A 9,768-nucleotide genomic window follows, 5' to 3' on the forward strand; every position below is an offset into this window, starting at 1 on the left:
TCAGCTCATGAGTTCGAGCCCCATGTCAGGCTCCGTGCTGACAGCTCAGAGCCTGGAGCCTGTTTCGGATTCTGTGGCTCCCTCTCTCTCTCTGCCCCTTCCCTGCTTGTGCTCTGTCTCTCAAAAATAAATAAACGTTAAGAAAAAAAATTTTTAAGTCACATTGGTCAGTGACTTTTAAATTTTAGGTTTTTTTTATTTATCAAAATTAAACATGCATGTAATTTGGAGAGTCAAATAATTCTACAAGGGCTGTCTCTCACATGCTTGTGTTTCTGTTTTGTCAGTTTTCAGCATTCACTCTTGAATTCCCACTATGAAAAGTCAGTTTAGCTCTTTCCTCCCCTGCCTCACCCTACTTATACACACTCTCCTTTTTCATTCCACTTCTTCTCAATATTGTTGCAAGTTAATGTAGTTTATTCAAAATTCAGTATTTACATTATGAAAATATAGATTATATTTCTAACAATAAGCCGTGATTAGTTTTCCTTTCCTGGAATTGGTAACTGTCTTATTTTTTCATTTGCTTTGTTTACTTTGTATTAAACAATCATTAAAGTTCAAACTCTTTGCCAAAGATCTAAATGCCCTCCACAGGTCTCCTAGCAAATTAATCTCTGTGCAGAAAACTCTCTGGAGCTCTGTGCTACAGCGGTGGCCAGCGGTGGCCCTCCCTGTGTGGTGTTCAGCTGTCGTGGGGTGGGGTGGGGTGGGGTGGGAGGGGAGGGCCTGTAGCATCCTGGGGTTCCCTTCACTGCCCTTCGGGGGTGGATTTCTTTTTTCCGACATCCTCAATTTATTCTCTTGTGAGGAGCTCATTTTCCAGGAACTAGATGAGAAATGGGGCCTGTAGCCATGTGTTTTAAATCTCGGTATTTCCAGCACCCGGCATCATAGGTGCTCAATAGATGTGAAGTAATGAAAGGGTAAGAGAAGAAAGGAGGACAAGAAAGCATCCGCAGAAAAACAGTTATCACAGATCTGAGAGATAAGAAGGAAACAATAATCCCGATAATTTGATAAGTGACTGACCTAAACCTTTTTTTTTTTTTTTTTTTTTTGGAGAGACTGACAGCTTGAGCAGGGGAGGGACAGAGAGAGAGAGAGAGACAGAGAGAGAGAGAGAGAGAGAAATTCCCAAGCAGGCTCCACACTGTCAGGGCAGAGCCTGACACGGAGCTCGATCCCACAACCCTGGGACTACGACCTGAGCAGAAATCAAGAAAAAGTCTGCTGCTCAACTAACTGAACCACACAGGTGCCACATGACCTAAACTTTTAACTTATGATTTACATAAGTAATAATGAAAGCTCATAAGAACTGCTGAATTTAGGGAACTCTTCTCATCCTTTCAAAAAGCTGTCCCAGGAAAAGTACCTCAAGTCATTGCATTAAAATGACATTTAAATTCATTAAATCATTTGTATGCAAAATACCTACCTCAGTGCCTAGCCTTTGTAGTACGGTTGACCCTGGAGCAAGGCTGGTTTAAGGTCCCAACCTCCTACCCAGTCAGAAATCCGTGTGTGACTTTTTACTCCCCCCAAATTTAACTTCTAATAGCCTACTGTTGACTGGAAGCCTTACCCATAATATTAACAGTTGGTTAACACTTTTGTATGTGTATTAAATACTGTATTCTTATAGTAAGTTAAGCTAGAGAAAAAGAATGTTACTAAGAAAATCATGGGGGGCCGGGGTGGCTCGCTTGGTTAAGCACCCAACTCTTGATTTCAGGTCAGGTCATGATCTCATGCCCTGCGTCGGGCTCTGTGCTGACATCTCGGAGCCTGGAGCCTGCTTCGGATTCTGTGTCTCCCTCTCTCTCTGCCCCTCCCCCACTCCTGCTCTGTCTTTCTCTCCTTCTCAAAAATAAATAAACATTTAAAAAATTAAAAAAAAAAGGGGGGTGCTTGGGTGGCTCAGTTGGTTAAGCGTCCGACTTCGGCTCAGATCATCATCTCGCGGTTTGTGAGTTTGAGCCCCGCGTCGGGCTCCGTGCTGACATCTCGGAGCCTGGAGCCTGCTTCGGATTCTGTGTCTCCCTCTCCCTCTGCCCCTCCCCTGCTCATGCTCTGACTCTGTCTTTCAATAATAAATAAACGTTAAAAAAAATGTTTAAAAATAAAATTAAAAATTAAAAAAAAAAGAAAATCATAAGGAAGAGAAAATACATTGCCAGCACTCTACCGTATTTGTGGAACAGATCCGCATATAAGCCCACCTTCACACTTCGAACCCATGTTGTTCCAAGTTCAACTAATGGTACTCGGTAACTGCCAATGACTTCCTTTCCTTCTCCTTTTAAGAACTCAGGGCCCTCTGACTTGACAAATACAAGAGTATCGATCATGCTGAAAATAGTTATAAAAGCTTAGACGTGGGTTCAGATGCAGTGAGGGTGACAAGCAGTGACATACCATTCTAACTGATGAGGAAGGTCCCCCACCCCACCCCAAGTCTGTCATGCTCTAATCTTGTTCTAGGAAATGCCCTTCCCAGAACCAACTCCACCCAGCTGCTGTTAGCACAATTTGCCTGCAAGACAGATGCTATCTCTGACGCTGGCACCGGCCTCCTCCAGGACTGGAGCCCGTGATAGATGTCCTCTGAGGTTGACTGGGGAGAAGAAGCCGTTACATTCTTCTGCAATGTAATGCAAAACAGATCCGGCTTTGGCTCCGGCCAACACCAGGGAAGTGGACTTCATTGTAAAAGCCACCTTGTCAGCGTCAGCCCCGGGTGATTAATGACTCTTTAATCCCAGAGCAGAATACCTGACAAAATACGCTTGGGCCAAAAAGGCAGAACAAACCTAATTAGCCTGGTCAACCCACTCACAAGGTGTGGGTTGCCAAGGACCCCAACAGCTCGGAAAGGAAGCCTCTCCCAGCCTCTCCCTTTAGGTCTGTGAAAGAATCAAGTGGCCACAATGGGGAAGGGACTCCATTAAAAGCAGGGGCTGGCCAATGAATAAACATGCAGGTTACCGTGTTGATATTTCACTGAATGCCATTCTGAAGTGGGGTGCTCGGGGCCTCGGAGGCCGGCGCCCCCGGTATTGTACTGGGGGAGGGACTGGCCATTTGAAGTCAAGGTGAGGACATACTGGGGGCAGATGGAACCTGCTTTGTTTGTGAAAGAGTTTTTCTGCTATTTATGCTAATGAGTGGGAAACACTTCTCAAGCATTTCAGATGATTCTGTAATGAGGCCCGGCAGAATGTGCCAACATTGTTGGCCCAGGACAATTTTAAACTCCCACTCGCCACATTAGCAGCCCCTTTCTTTACATGAAGGCCCTTGGAGGGTGAAAGAGGACAATGAAGGAAGAGTGAAAACATCACAAAGAGAGGCTTTTGTTTCCCGTTCCTTTGAACCCTCTCAAAAGCCCGGTTTCAAGGGGTGTGTTGGGCCTGCCTTTCAATGTTACTGAACCCAGAATCCCCTGTTGTTTAGCAACATAGAAAGCTGACCTTAATTGACTTCACTTCTGAGCAGGCTTTGTAAATCACTCTGCCCCCGAGTGAAATTTCCTGATGGGGTCTGTATGTGAGATACACCGTTTATACACGGGACACCAACATGGCCGACGCGCTGCACGCGCAATTTTCAGCTTACAGCCCACTTTGTGGACATTCTTGAGTTTATTTCTCGCATGCCGCCGATCTCCGAGTGAGGGATCACCCGTCACATTTCACAGCGAAGACAGCCAAGCTTCAGAGAAGTTAGGTGACCTGACCAGAGTCACACATCAAGAAAGAAAAGGGGGTGTGGCCGGAACGAAGAGCTCCCTGACTTTTCCCACTCCGTCCCTGTTGTTCCAGGGGTTGTACCTGTTGCGCGCGTGTGTGTGCGTGTGTGCGTGTGTGCCAGAGAGACATGTCCAGAGAGGAGTTTGTTGAAAACATTATGCTTGAGAGAAAGAAGGGCTCTGCTAGATTATGGTGACATTTTGGATTTCCTCCTTAATTTCTGGTCATGAGAGCATTTCCTGGACAAGGCTTCTCCTTTCACTGGACTCTAGCTGTTGCCCAGGTGATTCATCCCCACTCCTTCCTTCCTCAGCCTCAAGTCCTAAAACTACAGGTGCAGGGTCGTAATTCCACCTTCCCTACAGGGGAGCGCTTCCCTGAGCCTTATCACTTATCCGGGGGGTGTTGTGAGGAAGGGATTCATCAACTTTGGCTGCAGTTCAGGCCTGAGAGGAACGTCTATACCCCCAGAGCCTCTAGACGAGTAACAACCAGAGTTGACTTTGATTTCTGACCAGGGCTGGCGTCTTGGGCACATGATCTGCACACTTGCAGTAGACTCTGTGCTCCAAAGGGCATGGCTTAATGCCGTGCTCTCACTATCTTGACCTTCTTAATACTTTCATCTTTGAACTTCTGTTTTATAAGCGAAGTCCAATAAAACGGCGGAGCAAGGGAGCTGCGTGCATTTCGCGTGTCCACGGAGTTCCTGGCTGCCCCACCGCATAGAGCGTTCTCCAGGCATCCCATGCGGGAATTCAGCAAAAGTCGTAGCAAGCTCAGTGCCCTGCGCTGCAACTGAGCGGGGCCCACCTGGCCTGGAGAGGCTGTGCTTTTCTGTTGGGACCAGAATGGAAGAATGCCGAAAGAAGGCGACGGCGATCTAAGAGACGCAACTGACCAGAGAGCCCTGTCATATCCTTCTTGCCCATGTGACCGCCCCCTGTGAGCCAGTCATTCACACTGAAGGCCATGAGGGACTTGAGGGGCCTTGGACATAGAGCAGATCAGGAGGCTGGCAGGGAGGGTTCAGGGAGGGCGTGGTCTGTGACAACAACCAACAGGAACTTCCCTCCACTGTTAGCGTTTAAGACTGGTAATCTCCAGCACAGCCTCTGCTGTGAGCCAAAGGTGGAGAGGGATGGCTCAGTTGGTTGGGTGTCCAACTTTGGCCCAGGTCGTGATCTCGTGGTCTGTGGGTTCGAGCCTGGTGTCAGGCTCTGTGCTGTCGGTTCAGAGCCTGGAACCTGCTTTGGATTCTGTGTCTCTCTCTCTCTGCCCCTCCCCCACTCACACTCTGTCTCTGTCTCTCAAAAAATGAATAAATGTTAAAAAAAAAAATCTGTGATCACAGATCTCATGATTAATTCCAAAAGAACAGCACTGTGAATGGTACTGTCTTTTCTGTCGCATTTGGGTGCCACAGGGGCTGCTGGGTGGTGCTGAATCGCCCTGTGGCCAAAGGGTGTTGTGGGGGAGGCCACATGTCTCTACCGCCTAAGTAAACATGGGCAAGTCACTTATCTCAAGGCCTCTATTTTCTTAATCTGGAAAATGGAGATAACACAAGCCTTGCCTTTTTGTCAGAGGTTCTAGCAAAAAAAAAAAACCAAAAAGGATATAAGGATGTTTTGAAAAATTTAAGGTGTTGTGCATGTAAAAGTACTTTATAATTTTTAGTGTTATTAAAAAATCACAAAGCAAGAATTGTGAGCATTGCTGCTTCTGTTCCCTCTGATTTGCAAATTAATTGAAAATGAATTCCCACCAAATTTGCATAGATCCAAATTCATGTCTTCTTTTTTCTTTTAAAAAAAATCTGTTAATAACTGTTTGGAAGATAGTATGGAATTTCAGTATATTCACAACCTTTTTTTCCCCCTTTGTGGGAATGCAATTGGCATCAGTGTTTTTATTCATTTATTTTAAAATTTTTTAAAAAAATGTTTTTATTTATTTTTGAGACAGAGAGAGACAGAGCATGAGCAGGGGAGGGGCACAGAGAAAAGGAGACACAGAATCCAAAGCAGGCTCCAGGCTCTGAACTGTCAGCACAGAGCCCGACGTGGGGCTCAAACCCACAGACTGTGAGATCATGACCTGAGCTGAAGTTGGATGCTCAACCAACTGAGCCACCCAGGCGCCCCTGGCATCAGTGTTTTTAAAGGGTGGGGTGAGTCTGGCCAAGGTAAGGAAGTTTTATTTTATGCGAAAAAGCAAAATACAAAGTAGTTTATACAGTATTCTATAATTACACAGTTGTCAAACCTGTGCCCAGAAAAATGTCATGGAAATAAACCAGAAGCCTAACAATAAAAAAAAATAAATAAACAACCTGGTACAGAAGATAAATGGGCCAGAATCACATAGGACCCTATCATAACGTGGTCTGCTGTTTTTATCAGAGTTTAGATAACTTTCGGATTAAAATGTTTCTCCAACTGTAGCAGCTGTTCACAGGCAAAATCTGATAGATTAACCTGCAGAGACTATAGAAATGTGCTAATCTTATCCCTTCAATGACAGCATTAAAATAGGTCCGTGTCATATAGTCAGAAGTTTATAATAAATGGCAGACTCATACAGCAGAAGAATGATTGTATTGGAGGGGAAAGCATTTTTACCCTGGGCCATTGGGAAAGTAACTTCTTTTAGCATGGGCCTCAGTTTCCCCATTTCCCCTGGGATAGAGTGGGCAGTGAACTCTAAAGGGCCATCCAGGGCCAATATTCTGTGTTTTGGCCTTAGTGCCAAAGTCATTCTCAGGACCACCGGAAGTGAGGCCATGAGTACACACGACAACATCTGGCATCGACAGGTTCTGTGTCCTGAGACAGCAGATCCGTGTTCTGAAATACCAGTGTCAAGTCCAAATCCATCTGTCCTTTGCCCTGATGTACTCTTCTCCGGATGGGACGCATCAGCCCAAATTGGGAGGCTCTTTTCCCAGTGCTTAAAGGGGTGGGTTCAGCCTTCTCTCTTAAGGCTGTCTGGCCACCTCCCCAGCATACGTATAGCAGCTGACCCCTAAGTGTTTGTTGAACACTGAGTTGTGGTTTCATAATGTATTACTCATTTGGTTTCTCCTTTCAGGCTGCAAGCGCTTCGAAGTCAGAGGCTCATCAAATTCAAATTCATCTCTCTCTTCCCCATAACCCCTAGCGCACACATGGGACCAAGCATATAGTAAGAGCTCCATCGATGTGAATTCGTAAACTTGAATGATGGCCACCACCCATCTTTGCTGAAATAGCTATTCTTGCTCATGAAGGACCCTGGGCTACCCTAGACTGGCCCCGGTATCTGCCTCTTGCTCACCAATGGGAGGAATGGGGGACACAGCTTGCACTTCTCTGGGAGGGCGTGGACAGCCAGGAACTAAGTCCCCAAACTCTTGCCTGTCTTAACTAAAGACCACACGCCTCATGACCTCAGGCTTTTCTTGCTTTGCAGGCTTGTTTGAAATGGCTTTTGGAATATATACTACCCTGCAATGCACGAGGCTATTCACAGCAGCTGTGTTCCTAGTAACCTCAAACCAGAAGCAAACCCGAATGTCCATCAGCAGGAGAATGGGCAAATAAAATTCATTATATCCTTACTAGAAAATACCACTCAGCCATAAAAAGGAGCAACCTACATGGATGAATCCTAAAAGCACGCTACGTGAAAGAAACCAGACATAAGAGAGTACATACTGAATGCTTTTTTAAAAAATTCAAATGCAGTTCTAAAACAGACCAAATTAATCGAGAGTGATAGAAATAGGAACAGTGCTTGCCTGGGGCAGGGGGGTGGGGGGGTTGGGTGGAGTGCGGCGGTTTGCCTGGAAAGAGGGCACAAGGGAAGTTTCTGGGTTGATGGACATGTTCTGTATCTTGACTGGGGTGGTGGAAACACAGGTTGCACTTGTCAAAACTCAGTGAACTGTACACTGAAAAATCTCTCCGTTGCATTGTTGGTTAAATTAACCCACAATTAACCACCCCCCCCCACCCCCCGCAACATTTGGAGCTGAACCTTGCCGGCCTTTCAGTGGCTGGCTGGCTGTCTCCTGGCTCAGACACAGGGAAAGACTCTGTGATGCCTGCAGCCTCGGCTGTGCGCTACGGATCTCCTCACATCCGCTGGGGGCGGCCCCAGCACGTGGCCCATTTCTCATCCAGGCACTTTGCTGGCACTTTGTGAATGCCTGTCTCTCCCTGGGCTCTCTCTTGGGGCCCACGGAAAACTCCCATCCTTCTCCCCGCCAAGCACCTCTTCAGATCTCAAGTTCTCCCTGTGTTTTCTCTTCTCCAGGCTAATCCCCAGTTTTTCCATCCATGCTTCATTGAACATGGTTTCCAAACCCTTCCTCTTTGTGGGTCCCTCCTCTGGATATGTTCCAGCTGCCCCAGGCCCACTTAAATGATCCTGTGAACACTTTGGCAGACAAACTCGACTTCTCCCTCCAAAGTGATTTCAGCAGGAGGAGGCAGGCTGTGAGCCATTGTCAGAACGAGCCAACAGGTTAAACTGTTTGTTGTTTTTTTTTTTTAAACGAGGGAAGGGCAACAAGAAGGTGGGAATTCCTCAAAGGCCCCTGTGAATGATTGACATACATTTAAGCAGACAACGTATCTGTGCGATGCCAGGGGGCTGATACATTAATAGATATAATTTGTAGGCTCCCAAGGAGAGGTTAAGGAGGAGCGGACAGATTCCTTTGAGCCGACTTGGTGCCCCATGTCATCTGTCCCCCGCCTTAATCAAGTTATCATATCAACCCAGTGTCTCCTGGACCCCAGCTCTCCGTCTGAATGAGGAAAAAATTTGCAGACAAATTTCTAGCAGCAGGAAGTTGGTGCTCTCCTGCGAGGTTGGATAAAAAGTACCTGTAACCTCTCCAGGCCTCCCTTCTGCTCCTGCTGGGAGTTCAGTTCAAGTGGCTCCCTTATTTGATTACGCCTCTCAGGCCTTCTCTGGTGTAGGTATCCGATTCACTGGCGTGCCCACAGGCTCCCTCTGAAGCAGAAAACATTAGAGTTACTCTTTTGTGAAATTACGGGGAAGCCGAGTGGGCCAAGCCCTCATGCAGGGTGTGTGTGTGTGTGTGTGTGTGTGTGTGTGTGTGTATGCAAGGAAACACACAGATGTGTGGAAAGAGAGGAATGCTCTTTGCTAGCAAATGTGGCAATGATTTATATTCGCTTCCTTTAGTCACAGAAGAACTGAGGGGCATCTCCAAGTTCTCACGATAAGAAAAAAAAAAGGTAGAGAAAAAAAGGCTCCTGCCTAAGCACTATAGATCATTATTTTTTTTTAGTGTTTGCAAAACTTTATAACGCATAATTTGCAAGCAGTGGACCGAATTCTATTATCGATTTCTTTGCTTCATGCCTCTGTAATTCAAATTATTGTGCTGTACAGTATTTTATAATAAGGATACATATTATGATGCTGTTTGTAACTGTTTTCATCCAAGGGTATTACTGGACGGGTTGATGTGTTGTAGGTTTGTGGATACCCAGCTCTCCTAAACACGACTTGAGGAGTGACAAAAGGAGTGTAGGGCATACGTGTTGTAAGCATGTGCCTACTCTGGATTGCTTTTTTTCTCTTACTGGTTTTCTTTACAAAATTAAAAAAAAAAAAAAAGGACATCTATTTTCCCGCAGAGTCGCCAAAACACAAAAACCCCGAAAAATTTTGCAAGGCAGTATGTTGGATTCGTTTCAGGAAATAGTAACCTAATCAAGGAAAATAATGGTAACGTCTATACATGGGCAGGTGCCCAAGACACCTGGGAATCTCGCAGTTTAGCCTGCAGCTTCGGGAGGACTCTGGCGGTGGAGCGGTGGTCCTGCTGAAAATTCAGGACGAAATTGGACGTGTCCGGCGTGCAAGGACAGGGCTGGGCTGGTGAGCGATGGAGTTATCATTCACGTATTCATTGCCGAGAGGACAAAAAGGAAACACCGGCTCCGAGCTACAGATGCTCTCTTGATTTATTCCCTTGAACAGGCCAGGG

This window comes from Panthera leo, chromosome C2 (genome assembly GCF_018350215.1).
Source record: "Panthera leo isolate Ple1 chromosome C2, P.leo_Ple1_pat1.1, whole genome shotgun sequence".
In the NCBI taxonomy this organism is placed as follows: Eukaryota; Metazoa; Chordata; class Mammalia; order Carnivora; family Felidae; genus Panthera; species Panthera leo.